The following is a 16779-nucleotide window of genomic DNA, read 5'->3' as shown; positions in this document are numbered from 1 at the left end:
AGGAGGAATCACTAACCTGTTATCTGTCAGGGATCTAAGGGTTCGTGTGGCAGTGTAAGGAATAGTTAGATTTGACAGATAGTCAGGATTTAGTGTATAAAAGGCCTTATGGGTCAAGACTAAGGCTTTAAACTTAACTCTTGCTTCAACTGGAAGCCAATGCAGTTGATGTAGCAAAGGTGTTACTCTGTCATCCCTCCGGGCCCTACAAATCATACGTGCTGCAGTATTCTGTATTCTTTGTAATCGCTTCAAGCTAGCTTGGGTGATCCCTGAATATATGATATTACAGTAGTCTAAGCGTGAGGTAATATAAGCAGATGTCAACGTTTTAAGGGAATCCTTACTAATTGAATTCCTAACTGACCGAAGTCTCCTAAGATGGAAAAAAGATTTTTTCACTACATCAGATATTTGTTCCTCGAAAGTCAGAGCAGAATCAATTATAACCCCAAGGTATCTAAAAGATTTAACTGTAGGGATATTCTTGCCAAATAGCATAGGTACCACTGCTGGACATGTGCCCTGTCCTACTATCCAAGATGTTATAGTCTTATCTGGATTTAATACTAATTGATATGTTGTGAGCCAGTCTGCCACTTTATCCAGACAAATTTGTAGTGGTGTAAGATCCATATTAGATGGTTTAACATAATGTATAAGAAGGAAATCGTCCGCATAAGAATAAAAACTAATACCCATTGTTTGAATGAGAAGTGCCAAGGGACTGACATATAGATTAAACAGTAATGGGGACAGGACCGATCCCTGTGGAACCCCACATGGTAAGTTGTATTCTGTAGAGGACGATTGCTGCTGAACTACTTTAAATGACCGTTCGGTAAGAAAAGATATAAACCATTTCATAATTGTCCCTGAAATGCCAATCTCACCTAGTCTATCAAGAAGTAGTTTATGATTAATTAAATCAAAAGCTGCAGATAGATCCAGTGAAACAACCAAGGCAATATAGCCATGTTCTAGTTTTGCATGAATCTCACTTAACATTGAAGTCAGGATAGTCTCTGTGCTATGGCCTTTCCTAAAGCCCGATTGTCTAGGATGTAGCAAATTTTTAGAATCTACATAAGTTTGCAATTGTCTAAACACTATTGTCTCTATCACTTTGGATAGGAACGGAAGATTAGAAACTGGTCTATAATTGTTGGGTGTTATAGGATCTAATGAGGGCTTCTTCAGAATAGGCTTTACTAGCGCCTCTTTTAGAGTAGCAGGGACTATCCCTTCAGAAAGACTCCGTACGATGATTAAATACATAAACTGTTGGATTTCTAGCGTGTGGTTTTTCAACCATGCTGATGGTATGGGATCCAAGGAACTGTAAGTGGGTGAAAGACCTGCAAAGACCTGGTTGATGTGAAGGGGCATAATTGAATGGAAACGTCTATCTCCATGGGCATTTATCTCCGAGAACGGATCCGTGAAGGGGCGGACCGAACCGTATTTTCGAAAAACATGGACGTTTATCTTTTTTTGAGCTGGGCGTTTTTGTTTTTCAGCGATAATGGAAAATGAAAGCGCCCAGCTCAAAAACGAATAACTCCAAGACATTTATTCGTGAGAGGGGCCAGGATTCGTAGTGCACTGGTCCCCCTCACATGCCAGGACACCAACCGGGCACCCTAGGGGGCACTTTTACAAAAAAAAAAAAAAAAAAAAAAAGGTAAAAGAGCTCCCAGGTGCATAGCACCCTTCCCTTGTTTGTTGAGCCCCCCCAAATCCCCCTCAAAACCCACTGCCCACAAGTCTACACCATTACTATAGCCCTAAGGGGTGAAGGGGGGCACCTACATATGGGTACAGTGGGTTTGGGGGGCGGTTTGGAGGACTCCCATTTACCAGCACAAGTGTAACAGGTGGGGGGGATGGGCCTGGGTCCACCTGCCTGAAGTCCACTGCACCCCCTAATAACTGCTCCAGTGACCTGCATACTGCTGCCAGGGAGGTGGGTATGACATTTGAGGGTGAAAATAAACAGTTGTGAAACGGCATATTTTGTGGTGGGAGGGGGTTTGTGACCACTGGGGGAGTCAGGGGAGGTCATCCCCGATTCCCTCCAGTGGTCATCTGGTCATTTAGGGCACTTTTTGGGGCCTTATTCGTGGGAAAACAGGGTCCAGGAAAAGTGCCCTAAATTCTCGCTAAAAACGCATATTTTTTTTTCCATTATCAGCGAAAGGCACCCATCTCTGATCGGCAGATAACCACGCCCCAGTTCCGCCTTCACCACGCCTTCGACACGCCCCTATCAACTTTGTCCGCATCCGCGACGGAGTGCAGTTGAAAACGTCCAAATTCGGCTTTCGATTATACCGCTTTATTCGTTTTTGTGAGATAAACATCTATCTCCCGATTTGGGTCACAATATAGGCGTTTTTCTATTTCGATTATAAGCAGGATAGTGTATCTAAATTTTCAGAAAGCTTTTCACAAAATTCCTCATAAGAGACTCTTGAGAAAATTAAGAAGTCAAGGGATAGGAGGCAATGCTCTTTTGTGGATTAGGAATTGGTTATTGGACAGACAACAGAGGGTAGGTTTAAATGGCCATTTTTCACAATGGAAGAGAGTGTTTAGTAGAGTGCCACAGGGATTTGTAATGGAACCAGTTCTATTTAACATATTTATAAATGATTTGGAAATCAGAATGACAAGTGAAGTGATTACATTTGTACATGACACAAAACTATTCAAAGTTGTCAAAACACATGTGGACTGTAAAAAATTGCAGGAAGACCTTAGAAAATTGGAAGACTGGGCATCCAAACGGCAGGTGAAATTTAATGTGGACAAATGCAAAACAATGCAAATTGGAAGAATAATCTAAATCATAGTTAAATGATGCTACGGTCCATGTTAGGAATCAGCAACCGAGAAGAAGATATATATGTCATAGATAATACGCTGAAATCTTCTGCCCAGTGTGCGGTAATGGCCAAAACATCAAACAGGATGCTAGAAATTATTAGGAAAAAAATGGTAAATAAGACCAGGAATATTATAATGCCCCTGTATTGCTCCAGTGGTGCGATTTCACCTTGAGCAATGCGTTCAGTTCTGGTCGCCGTATCTAAAAAAAAGATATAGCAGAATTAGAAAAGGTTCAAAGAAGAGCGACCAAAATGATAACGGGGATGGAACTCCTCTAATACGAGGAAAGGCTAAAGAGGTTAGGGCTCTTTAGCTTGGAAAGAAACAGCTGAGGGGGGGGGGGGGGGTTTATGATTGAGGTCTACAAAATCCCTGAGTGACGTAGAATGGGTAAAAGTGAATAGATTTTTCAGACTTTCAAAAATGAAATTACATGGAGATATTTTTAAAACAAATAGGAGGGAATGTTTTTTTTTTTACTCAAGGAATAGTTACATAGTAACATAGTAGATGACGGCAGAAAAAGACCTGCACGGTCCATCCAGTCTGCCCAACAAGATAAACTCATATGTGCTAGTTTTTTGTGTATACCTTACCTTGATTTGTACCTGTCTTTTTCAGGGCACAGACCGTATAAGTCTGTCCAGCAGTATTTCCCGCCTCCCAACCACCAGTCCCGCCTCCCATCACCGGCTCTGGCACAGACCCCGTATAAGTCTGCCCTCCCCTATCCTAGCCTCTCAACCACCAACCCCTCTTCCCCCCGCCACCCAATTTCAGCTAAGCTTCTGTGGATCCATTCCTTCAGAAGCTTAGCTGAAATTGTTTTTTTTTTACTCAAGGAATAGTTAAGTTCAGGAACTCATTGCCAGAGGATATGGTAACAGCAGCTATTGTATCTGGTTTTTAAAAAGGTTTGGGAAACCTGCCCATGTTTCAGCGCTAGTAAACACAGTGAAAAAGGATAAGCGCTGAGATAAGAAATCAACACCACTTTCCAGAGATATCATTACTTTGTCTTGTGTTATGATTATTAATTGCTCTCCCTATATTTTCTGAATTCTTGGATTTCAATTTATGGACTTGAGTGTCAAATTTCCATTGCCAAGTTAAATTTTCTTTTTTCTTTTAACATTTATTCAAATGTATTGATGCTTTTCCTACACAAGATGTTTCTTGTATAATAATGTTGAAATTAATTTAAAAAAAAAAAAAGGTTTGGACAAGTTCTTGCTATTGAGACAGACATAGGAAAGCCACTGCTTGCCCTGGGATCGGTAGCATGGAATGTTGCTACTATTTGGGTATCTGCTAGGTACTTGTGACCTGAACTGGCTACTGTTGGAAGCAGGATAGTGGGCTAAATGGACCATTGGCATGACCCAGTATGGCTATTCTTATGTAAATATCTCCAGCATACATATATTATATTGGGGTCAATATTTATAATCAGTATCAGCTAACAGATAAACTTTGGATGAACAACTCGATGTCCTTATATCATTCACGCTTTCCAAAAATACTAGGACTAGGGGGCATGCGATGAAGCTACGATGTAGTAAATTTAAAACAAATCGGAGAAACGTTTTCTTCACTCAATGTATAATTAAACTCTGGAATTCGTTGCCAGAGAATGTGGTAAAGGCGGTTAGCTTAGCGGAGTTTTAAAAAAGGTTTGGACGGCTTCCTAAAGGAAAAATCCATAGACCGTTATTAAATGGACTTGGGGAAAACCCACTATTTGTGGGATAAGCAGTATAAAATGTTTTATACATTTTTGGGATCTTGCCAGGTATTTGTGATCTGGATTGGCCACTGTTGGAAACAGGATGCTGGGCTCGATGGACCTTTGGTCTTTCCCAGTATGGCAATACTTATGTACTTGCGTACATTTATTAGACTTAAGACTTCTTACTGGGGGAAGGGTAAGAATGTATGTGGATACTGGCAATATCTTTATGTAGCTGCTGTATATTTAAATATTGTCCCTGGTATTTTCCCAGAATGTAGATGTTCTGTGTATGAGCAATCAGTAGCACAGAAGCCCTTTCTTCACATCATGACATCTAAAGAAGTGACCTGTGGATGCTGTGGAAATTTCATACAGCAGCATTTATTTATTGCATTTGTATCCCACATTTTCCCACCTACTACTACTACTACTTAACATTTCTAAAGCGCTACTCGGGTTACGCAGCGCTGTACAATTTAACATGGAAGGACAGTCCCTGCTCAAGGAGCTTACAATCTAGAAGACAGGTGTACAATCTAAAGACAATCTAAACAATCTAAAGACAAGTGTAGAGTCCGTCTGATAGGGCATACTATATTTAACGAAAGGTTAGGTGCCGAAAGCAGCATTGAAGAGGTGAGTTTTAAGCAGAGATTTGAAGATGGGTAGGGAGGGGGCTTGGCGTAGGGGTTGAGGAAGATTGTTCCAAGCGTAGGGTGAGGCAAGGCAGAATGAGCGGAGCCTGGAGTTGGCAGTGGTGGAGAAGGGAACTGAAAGGAGGGATTTGTCCTGTGAGCGGAGGTTACGGGCGGGAACATAGGGGGAGATGAGGGTAGAGAGGTAGTGAGGAGCCGCAGAACGGGTGCACCTCTTTGCAGGCTCAATGTGGCTTATCATGGATAGTGGAAATATAATAGAAAAATAGGCATTTAGTGTTACAGAGAATTTTTGGCAACATGATAATGATAAGGCATGATAGTAGTATGAGAAGCAGATATTATAAGACATTTCTAACTACGTGTGGAGATTTATGTATATCCACATTGGTTGATCTTGGTGGTAAGCCTTGCTGAAGAGATGGGTGTTCAGTAGTTTGCGGAAGTTCGTTAGTTCGTAGGTCATTTTTAAGTTGTGCGGCAGTGCGTTCCGTAACTGTGTGCTTAAGTAGGTGAAGTTTGACGCGTGCATTACTTTGTATTTTAGACCTTTGCAGTTAGGGAAGTGCAGATCAAGGAATGTGCGGGATGATCTTTTGGCATTCCTGGGTGGTAGGTCTATCAGGTCTGACATGTAGGCTGGTGCATCTCCATGAATGATTTTGTGAACTAGGGAGCAAATTTTGAACATGATGCGTTCTTTGAGTGGGGGGGGGGGGGGGGGGGGGGTGGGGGTCTTGCACAAAGTGTTACAGCCTGGGAGAAATCAGCCGTCTCCAGTACCAAGATGTCTGCTCTGTCTCTGCACTTCATGAAACTCAAAACCGGCATGAAAAAAATATATACGTTACTGTTTGTAACTTCAGCTCGTTTCTTTCCAACCAAATCCTCTACAATATTATTAATATCAGCAATGCTAATACTTGACTTGCGGTCTACACGCAAACGATCTTTCAACTTCTTCCCTCTATCAACCTGCTAAACGTATCCAACATGAAAAGAAAAAAAAAATGATCTTTTCTTTCTCTCCCATTCATAATTAGTTTTCTGTTATCTGGTAAAACAATTGGACACTTCCTAATTTCTGACTGCCAAGGAGGGGGTGGGAGGTGGGGGTGAGGTAGAAACAGACATTCTCCTTGGACTTGGAAGATCCAAAAAATATATATATATCTAATTTTCCTCCCTCTTAAAATGAAATTGCTGTTAATAGAAGAATCACTGGGGACATCCTTTCAGTTCTGGAGTCAGAGGCAATTGTATTCTTGAGGATAAGAGAGAGAGAGAGAGAAAGACTGGCAAAGCAAGATTTTTTTTAGAACCCATTTACGCACTACAACAAAAGAGGGGAGACTAATGAAGGGACAGAAGCAAATATGGTGCATTTAGGATAACACCCAATTAAAGAAGTGATTGAAAATTCAGAAGAGCGTGTATAGTAAATGCGGCATTCATGTTAAAGAGGTGGAAAATGTTTTAAAATGAAAGAGGCTATCCAGTCATTCAAGCACAGAATTCCCAAAGGAAGTTAGTACAGAAACATTTCTTATTGTAATGCTCTGGGGAAAAAAAAAAAAAAAAAAAAAGGTAAAATGACAAAAGATTCTTGTGAGCCACACCTAAATGGAACATTCTTGTTTTTCCTTTTCATAAGAAGATAACACAATGGAGGAAACATCTGACAAAACAGCAGAAAAAAACAATAGAGGCAAGGTGTTGTAATGGGCAAGCCCTGTGGGAGACTGCTGAGTGCCTAGCAGACAATTCTGCAGCCAAATAAACTGCAGAAGAAACTATATTTTCTCCAGTGTCTGAAATGACCATAAAGTAGCCTTCCTATCAGTAGCTGCTGGGGCATCATGTCACCGAAGGTCATCAGCCTTTCTTCCTTCCAACTGTAGTCATGGACCGGCAGGGGATTCAAAAATAATGATCTCTTCCCAGGCAGGAATTATGTCACTCACAGTTCACGAACTCTGAGTTTCCACTCTTCTTGCAAGCAGGTGTAGCCGCCAAAGCCGGGCTCCTCTTAAAAAGATGTTAAAATGGTGATTTCTTTTTCTTGGAAAAACTGAAAAAAAAAAATAATAGCGCTCCTTCTCTCGCTTACAGGATGAAACAGGAAACGTACAGTCCTGGGGTTTTGGCCTTCCCATCCTCTTGGAAATGAGACTGTCCCTGTCTTTCCGCAAAGACTAGAAGTCTGTTTTTACTGGGATGCAGTTCTCATACTGTATTTTTATTTTCACAAAATATCATCTCTAATTTTATTGAGGTCAGAAAGAGGATTGGGTCAGAAAGAAGGCTGGAGCAAGCTCATTAAGTACCCTAGTTGTACCTTCAGCCTTGAGCCCCTCAATTGCCTTTCAGGCCTCTAGGATTGCCTCCCCCCCCCCCCCCCCCAAATTTTGATAATTAAACTTGAAATCATAATTATCCCAAGACAACCCCTCCTAAAATGATACTGTAAACACAAATAATTGATCATCATAATTTCAAATATTAAAAACTTTCCGGCCACTAAACCAGGCAGTGTCGCTGAAGATCGGCTCTGACCAGCCCCAGAAAAAGTGGGCAGGACAGGGGCAGTACAGGGGGTGGCATTTGGGAGGAGCCAGGCCCTAGCTGAATATTGCCTCTCTTATGCCAGGTACTTGTGACTTGGATTGGCCACTGTCGGAAGCCGGTCTGACCCAGTATGGCTATTTTTCTGTTCTTAGGTGGACCTTGGCTGAATATTGGCTGGAACCCGCATAAGGTCCGCTGGCCAGCCCTACTGAACTTAGCACTGGATATTCCAGTACCAGTAACCCCATATCACCTGGTACTGAATATCTGGAGCTAATTTAGGGGCCCTTTTACTAATCCGCGAAGGCACCTATGCGCACCCAACGCGCATCAATTTGGAGTTACTGCCCTGCTACCACGTGCCCCGTGCGGTAATTTCATTTTTGACGTGCGTCCACTACGGGTGCCAGAAAATATATTTTCTTTTCTGGCACACGGTGAAAATCGGGCAGCAATTCTGACTTGATGCACACAGGCAATTACCGCACGGTTAACACGAGAGACCTTACCGTTAGGTCAGTGGCTGGTGGTAAGGTCTCAGGCCCAAAATGGATGTGCGCCAATTTTTATTTTGCCGCACGTCCATTTTCGGCAAAATTTTTTTTAAAAAGGGCCTTTTTTACAGGTGCACTGAAAAATGGATCTGCGCGCACCCAAAACGTGCGCCCTTACTAACGCATCCCATTTTTTCAGTGCACCTTAGTAAAAGGACCCCTTAGCTGGTCATAGTTGTAAAAAAAATGATGACCACTGCTGGCTGAATAGCAGTCAAATTGCTAATTACTTTAAGGCAATTCTCTACTAGGACTCCTTATTAATAACAACACACAAACTAGCAGGTAAACAAAGGAATGCGCCTTATGTTAAGGGAACATCTCAACCAGTCGCCATGGATATTATTCACCATTTACTACTATCGGTGTCCCTCTATTTTGCGACCGTTATCATCGACGTTTCCCACCTTCCTCCCATTTAATTTTAATTTTTTAGTGTTATTTTTTTGTGATGATTTTTCTTCTTATTCTTAATGTTGAACCATGGAGGTATATCTGTGCTAACTTCAAGCGCTTAACATATGAATACAGTGAACTTCTGTATGGAATGAATCGGGTTCAGCTATCTCGACATTAGCATTAATCATTTAATATGAATATAAACTTCAACTTAGCTTGGAAATCCAGGTGCAGGTACACCCCAACAGGTGCCTGTTTCTCTCAACTTGGCTTTTTCAAGGGGTTGGTTGCACTCTGGGCCTGGAACAAAGCAGAAGAAGCAAACTCGTCAACACAGCCGTTCACCGAACTATAGTTATTAACTGTTACAGGTGTGCAGGAACATAACTTTAGGCATACAGCATGATAGCTTTTGATCCTTCTTCCCGATATTCAAGAGTAAATAGATAAGTTGGCGTTTTTAAATGGTAGCCCTATTACGTATGTCTAGTATCCGGTTCCATGTTGAGCTGTCTCACATGAAACAACCCCAGTGGATAATAGCAGGGCATTTGTTTCCAGTACGTAATGAGTGCATTTTACAAAGCCATTTACCTAGGTAAATGGGCGATTTGAAAACTGACCTCCCTCTCTGCTGATGGCTCGTTGAGGGGTCCTTTTACAAAGGTGCACTGAAAAATGGCTTGCGGTAGTGTAGGCATTAGTTTTGCTCTCGCGCCAATCCATTTTTCAGCGCGCCTGTGAAAAAGGCCTTTTTTTGCCGAAAATGGACATGCGGCAAAAGCAAAATTGCTGCACGTTCATTTGGAGTCTGAGACCTTACCGACAGCCATTGACCTAGCGGTAAAGAATCCAGGCGGTAATGACCTATGCGCGTCAAATGCCACTTGGCGCGCATCCGAAAATAAAAAATATTTTTTAGATGCGGGTATCGGACGCACACCAAAAATGAAATTACCGCAAGAGCCACGCGGTAGTCGGGCGGTAACTCCATTTTGGCGTGCATTGGGTGCGCGTAGACGCTTACGCGGCTTAGTAAAAGGACCCCTGAATGTGTTTGGTTGTCAGGACCTATTGTTTTGCTTTGACTGCTGCAGTTCTTTGCTGCCTCTACCCCCGGGAGCTCCTTCCTTAGGTGACCACCTAGTTTGCCTGATGGTTAAACCAGCTCTGACCGGCATTCTTTTTGGCAAGAGAGACTGGGAATCACTTCTGCCCATTTTTTCTCTCATGGAAGAGGAGAAGGTTGGGGAATCTGGAGGGAGTTGTGAGCTTTTTTCACACTTTGGCACCAAGAGCATTGGGTCGAGGACCAGATCTATATAGACCTTTTCGTTTGATTTCTTTTACATTTCTTTTTTCTCATTTATTTCATTTTAAACAAAACAAACAAAAAATATTTTCAGTACACACTTCTATTATGCACTATCATCTCTGAAAATTCTTACATTTGACTCGTACAAGCAGGGTGGGGGCAAGAGTATTGGATGCCGCAGGCAAATCTTCATCCTTATACCCTTCTCCCAATTAATTTTCAGGGCCCTAACTGATTAACTTCCCCCTTACATAGTAACATAGTAGATGACGGCAGAGAACGACCTGTACAGTCCATCCAGTCTGCCCAACAAGATAAACTCATATGTGCAACTTTATATGTATACCTAACCTTGATTTGTATCTGTCATTTTCATGGCACAGATTGTAGAAGTCTGCCCACCACTAGCCCCGCCTCCGAACCACCGGTGCTGCCACCTAATCTCTGCTAACCTTCTGAGGATCAATTCCTTCTGAACAGGATTCCTTTATGTTTATCCCACACATTTTTGAATTCCATTACCATTTTCATCTCCACCACCTCTCGCGGGAGGGCATTCCAAGTATCCACCACTCTCTCCGTGAAAAAATACTTCCTGACATTTTTCTTGAGTCTGCCCCCCTTCAACCTCATTTCATGTCCTCTAGTTCTACCGCCTTCCCATCTCCGGAAAAGGTTTGTTTGCGGATTAATACCTTTCAAATATCTGAACGTTTGTATCATGTCACCCCTGTTTCTCCTTTCCTCCAGGGTATACATGTTCAGGCCCGCAAGTCTCTCCTCATATGTTTTGTAACGCAAATCCCATACCATTCTCGTAGCTTTTCTTTGCACCGCTTCAATTCTTTTTTCATCCTTAGCAAGATACGGCCTCCAACACTGAACACAATACTCCAGGTGGGGCCTCACCAATGACTTATACAGGGGCATCAACACCTCCTTTCTTCTGCTGGTCACACCTCTCTTTATACAGCCTAACAACCTTCTGGCTACGGCCACCGCATTGTCACACTGTTTCGTCGCCTTCAGATCCTCAGATACTATCACCCCAAGATCCCTTTCCCCGTCTGTACATAACAGACTCTCACTGCCTAACAGATACATCTCCCGTGGATTTCTACTGGGGCATAATTATTAATGTGGGCTATCGTTAATATGCGTTATTTTATCACTAACTTGTGCTACTTTAGCACAAATCCCATTTTATGCACTGAGATCCAGTTACTAATAACTGGGAATAACAGTAAAATGACACAGCTTAATGGTAGTCTACATTGATAATTTCCCCCCCTTTGATAAACTCTACAATGATGATCATCCGTGATCCTAGTAAATATTTAGACATTATTCCCCTAATTCTTCAATGCTGGATGTGCAATTTTACAGAAGGTGCGCAAATTGCGCTCACAAGTTTTAGGATGGTAGAAGTTACATGCTTGGCATCCTGTTGTAGAGACATAATTTATGGTTTCTTCTGCAACAGTTTAGCAAATACCACTTGGTGCGTGTCCATTATGTGCGTCCAAAAAGAAAAAAATATTTTTCAGGTGCGTGTATCGGACGCGCGCCAAAAATGAAATTACCACAAGAGCCACGCGGTAGTTGGGCGGTAACTCCATTTTGACATGCGTTGGACACGCGTAGATACTTACATGGCTTAGTAAAAGGGCCCCTTATTGTTTTGCTTTGACTGTAGCTGTTTTTTGATGTCCCTCTAGAAGCTGCCACCCTGGGCAATTGCCTAGTTTTGCTTGGCCCAAGATACAAGCTATCACAACCTGCGAAGATTCTAATGTTGGGTACACCAAAGGACATTACTCAGGGTGCCTTTTTTGAGATCCTGTAAAAACTCCTACAAAATCTGCCTTGGATCAAAACTAGAAGGTATTTTCTTCCATTCTTTGATAAGCTTGCAGGATTTATTTATTTATTACATTTGTATCCCACATTTTCCCACCCAGGCTCAATGTGGCTTACATAGCAACCGTGATGGCGATCGCCAGTTCAAGTATAGCAGATACAGAGTGACAATGTGGAAGGTTCGTGTAGGATAAACACATTAGGGAATAAGGAGGAAGGGTTGAGTTGTGATCAATTCGAGTCTTAGTTTCGTTGTGTTGTGGGATCGAGGCATTTAAGTTGGGTCATCAGGGTATGCCTTTTTGAATAAGCAAGTTTTTAGTGATTTCCGAATGTTTGATAGGTCGTGCGTTGTTTTCAAGGTGTTTGGTAGTGCGTTCCATAGTTGCGTGCTTATAAAGGAGAAGCTGGATGCATAGGTTGATTTGTATTTAATTCTTTTGCAGCTTGGGTGGTGTAGGTTTAGGCATGTGCGTGTTGATCTTGTGGCGTTTCTGGCTGGAAGGATCAGAATGGTGCCTGAGTTTTGTGCAGGTGAGTCTCAAGAAGATCAAATTACCAAAAGCATCTTCAAAATATATCTCTGCATTTCTAACTCCAGATATAATTTCTTGTTTTCTGCTTTTCATTTGGCTTCATTTATCTAACGAACCTGACAGTATCTCAATATTTATCTAAGGAACCTGACAGCATCTCAATATTTTCTCTTATTGGACTAATTTATTTGTTTTCTTCTTGTATTTTATTGTTTATTGATTTTCCTCATCATTCTAAGACTGATGGTTTTTATCTGCTTAAAAAGAACACTAAGATTTTTTGAAGAAGATGTGATGTGTCAAACTTATATCAAGACAGACTCTGATTTTTCATTTTTTCATGGGCAAAACTGGATGAAGGAAGGCAGAACCTAAGTCTAATTTTGTTTCTGGACGTACTCTATTTTCTTCTCAAAAAATAATTTGAGGAATAAGAGAGGAGTACATTAAGGGACCCCCAGATGCCCTAAGAAATGGGCTTAATGCATTCTAACATGGGACTTTCCTGCCCTCTAAGCCGATTTCTAGCATATTTATTTAACACACATTTATACCCCACATTTTCCCACTAGTTGCAGGTTCAATGTGGCTTACACAATAACATGGGTAGGCTATAGTTCAATATAATATCATTAAACAATGTCATAGTAAAAAGAATTAATCGTAGACATAATGTCTAAAACAACAAAGATAATAAAAGATAATGGAAAAACATTAAGGGCCCATAAATTTTGCTGAACAAATAAGACAAACTAAGTAACGTCTGGATGGTACGCCTTCTTGAACAGGGTGGTCTTCAATAATTTCCTGAAAATTAAGTGATTCTGAGTTGATTTTAAGAGTTTAGGCAATGCATTCCATAGCTGAGTTCCTATGAAGGAGAAGCTTGATGCGTAGGTAGATTTGTATTTGAGGCTATTGCAACCTGGATAATGTAACATCAAATAGGATCGGGAAAGACTAGAACTATTTCTGGGTAGTAGATCTCTTAGGTTTAGCATGTATCCTGGAACGTCACCATAAATGATCCTGTGAATCAAGGTGCAAATCAAGGTGTGTATCCCTAAAAGAGAACTTTTTGCAGATTCCAGGCAATGTTTCCTGTAAGGAGTGGCTTGGTGCTTGCAAATTTTTTTTTCGTGTGAGCAACCAATTATTAAAAACCAATAATTTTTGAGTGCTAGAATTAGCAATGCGGTTCTGTATATAGCACAAAGAAATTTTTTTTGTGGACAACCATGTAAAATTTGTCAGTAACGCTCCTACAATGTATGAGCAATCACTCATGTGCGCCACTTAGAGGGAACATTGGTTCCAGGCTAATTTTTCCATTAGCATGCGAGACCTGCAAAAATATTGGCATGCGCATACCACCTCCTATTTAGGAACTACTGAATGCTCCTGTGTTCAGCCAGCATTATCTAATTAGCACACGCTAATGGAAACATACTAGCTGGATAATGCTTCCAATCCCTGCCCATAACATGCTCCTCCTTAAAAAATGCACACAAAAAAAGCATTCAGTTAGCATGCTGGACACTTTAATGCCTTTTGTGGAAAGCCCATTTTCCTGTGTTAAGCACAGGTTATCACTTAACGTGGTTTAGAAAAAAGGCCCTTAAATGAGGCAGGTACTTCTGTTGAGGAAACTATGACCAACTCTAATAGAACTGGGGATGGAAGTCAAGTTTAGAGCCTGATTATCTGAGGGTCTCTCTCTCTCTGTTTATGAGTAGAGAGCTGTGGTAGCCGTGTTAGTCCACTTTTAAAGGTAATCAATAGAAATAAAACAAAATAAAACATGGAAAAGAAAATAAGATGATACCTTTTTTATTGGACATAACTTAATACATTTCTTGATTAGCTTTCGAAGGTTGCCCTTCTTCGTCAGATCGGAAATAAGCAAATGTTGGTAGGTGACAGTATATATGTGAAACATCAAAGCATTTCAGTGACAGTCTAACAGGGTGGGGGTGGATAGGTGAGAGACAGGAAGAGTCGGGTGGATGAGGGACAGGGAGATATGCATGGAGATAGGAGGGTGACAAAGCAGTACAATTTTATGGTTTATAATGGGCTAGAAAACCCAGATCTTTAAGTCCTGTTTATGAGAAAAGAAGTCCATAATAATGGCATTGGACTGTGTGTTAATGGGGGTTAAAGTCAATGAAGTCCCTTTACCAAGCTTAGGGGTCCTTTACTAAGCCGCGTAAGCATCAACGTGTGCCCAACATGCGCCAAAATGGAGTTACCGCCTGACTACTGCATGGCTCTTGCGGTAATTTCATTTTTGCCGCACGTCCGATAAGCGCGTCAGAAAAATATTTTTCATTTTCGGGCGCGTGTAACGGACACGCGCCAAGTGGCATTGGGTGCACATAGGTCATTACTGTCTGCTTACCACGTAAGTCTTCACCGCTAGCTCAATGGCTGGCAGTAAGGTCTCAGAGACCAAATGGACGTGCGACAATTTTCATTTTGCTCCAGGTCCATTTTCGACTAAGATTTTTAAAAAGACCTTTTTCACAGGCACACTAAAAAATGGATTGGTGTGCGCCCAAAACCCCCGCCTGCATTACCGCAAGCCATTTTTTTTAGCGTGTCTTTGTAAAAGGACCCCTTAATGGCTTACTCTGGGGTGTGTTGAGCAAGGAGATTTTATGACGGGACAAGGCATGAGCCTATCTCACCCGTTCTGTGGGCTGAAGCCAGCGGACGGAACTTGCTGCCATACCGAGTGGTCCCAAATATTAGCAGATGTTATTGAATACAATAGCAAACTTGTGAGGTTTATAATTGTTTTATTATCCTCCTTGGTTTTGCATTCTTTCTGTTAGGAGGGGATGAGGAGGGGAGTTGGGGGGTGGGGATTTTGAGGGGTCTACACCCTAAGATGTAAGGCTTTTCCTACATTGGCACACAGATGTGGAATGCACTGCCACTTGATCTGAAGACTATTCACTACCTAATCAACTTTCGAAAATCAATAAAGACTTATCTTTTCAACAAGACTTACCATAATAATCAATAATAGGATTTCTAACACTACTACTACTACTACTATTTAGCATTTCTATAGCGCTACAAGGCATATGCAGCGCTGCACAAACATAGAAGAAAGACAGTCCCTGCTCAAAGAGCTTACAATCTAATAGACAAAAAATAAAGTAAGCAAATCAAATCAATTAATGTGTACAGGAAGGAGGAGAGGAGGGTAGGTGGAGGCGAATGGTTTCAAGTGGTTACGAGTCAAAAGCAATGTTAAAGAGGTGGACTTTCAGTCTAGATTTAAAGGTGGCCAAGGATGGGGCAAGACGTAGGGGCTCAGGAAGTTTATTCCAGGCGTAGGGTGCAGCAAGGCAGAAGGAGGGAAGTTTGGAGTTGGCAGTAGTGGAGAAGGGAACAGATAAGAAGGATTTATGCATGGAGCGGAGTGCACGGGAAGGGGTGTAGGGAAGGACGAGTGTGGAGAGATATTGGGGAGCAGCAGAGTGAGTACATTTATAGGTTAGTAGAAGAAGTTTGAACAGGATGCGAAAACGGATAGGGAGCCAATGAAGCAACTTGAGGAGAGGGTTAGTATGAATAAAGCGACCCTGGCGGAAGACGAGACGGGCAGCAGAGTTTTGAACCGATTGGAGAGGGGAGAGGTGACTAAGTGGGAGGCCAGCAAGAAGGAGATTGCAGTAGTCTAAACGAGAGGTGACAAGCGTGTGGACGAGGGTTTTGGTAGAGTGCTCGGAAAGAAAGGGGCGGATTTTACGGATGTTGTAAAGAAAGAAACGACAGGTCTTGGCGATCTGCTGGATATGAGCAGAGAAGGAGAGAGAGGAGTCAAAGATGACCCCAAGGTTTGGGCTGAGGAGACAGGGAGAATGAGAGAGCCATCAACAGAAATAGAAAACGGGGGGGGGGGGGGGGGAGTGGGGAGGTATTTTCTTGTTTACTGAATTGATTATATCCATTTTGTTACAATTGTTCTGTATGTAATTAATTGTGTGTCTACTTTTGAATGACGCTTGATATGAAGTAATAGTGTAAGCCACATTGAGCCTGCAAATAGGTGGGAAAATGTGGGATACAAATGCAACAAATAAATAAATTTAATTTTCTCTCAGCCCCTTGAAACGACACACTGATCACGATTTAGACCTAATTACAATCTCTAACCGATGAAAGGTTATTCCGTTCTGACGGTTCTTCTGTGTACATCCGTATGTTGCACAAGCCGGCATGTTTCTATAACTGAGATTAAATAAAAATGCGC

Source organism: Microcaecilia unicolor, chromosome 11 (assembly GCF_901765095.1).
Source record: "Microcaecilia unicolor chromosome 11, aMicUni1.1, whole genome shotgun sequence".
In the NCBI taxonomy this organism is placed as follows: domain Eukaryota; kingdom Metazoa; phylum Chordata; class Amphibia; order Gymnophiona; family Siphonopidae; genus Microcaecilia; species Microcaecilia unicolor.
Note: the sequence above shows the minus strand (reverse complement) of the source record.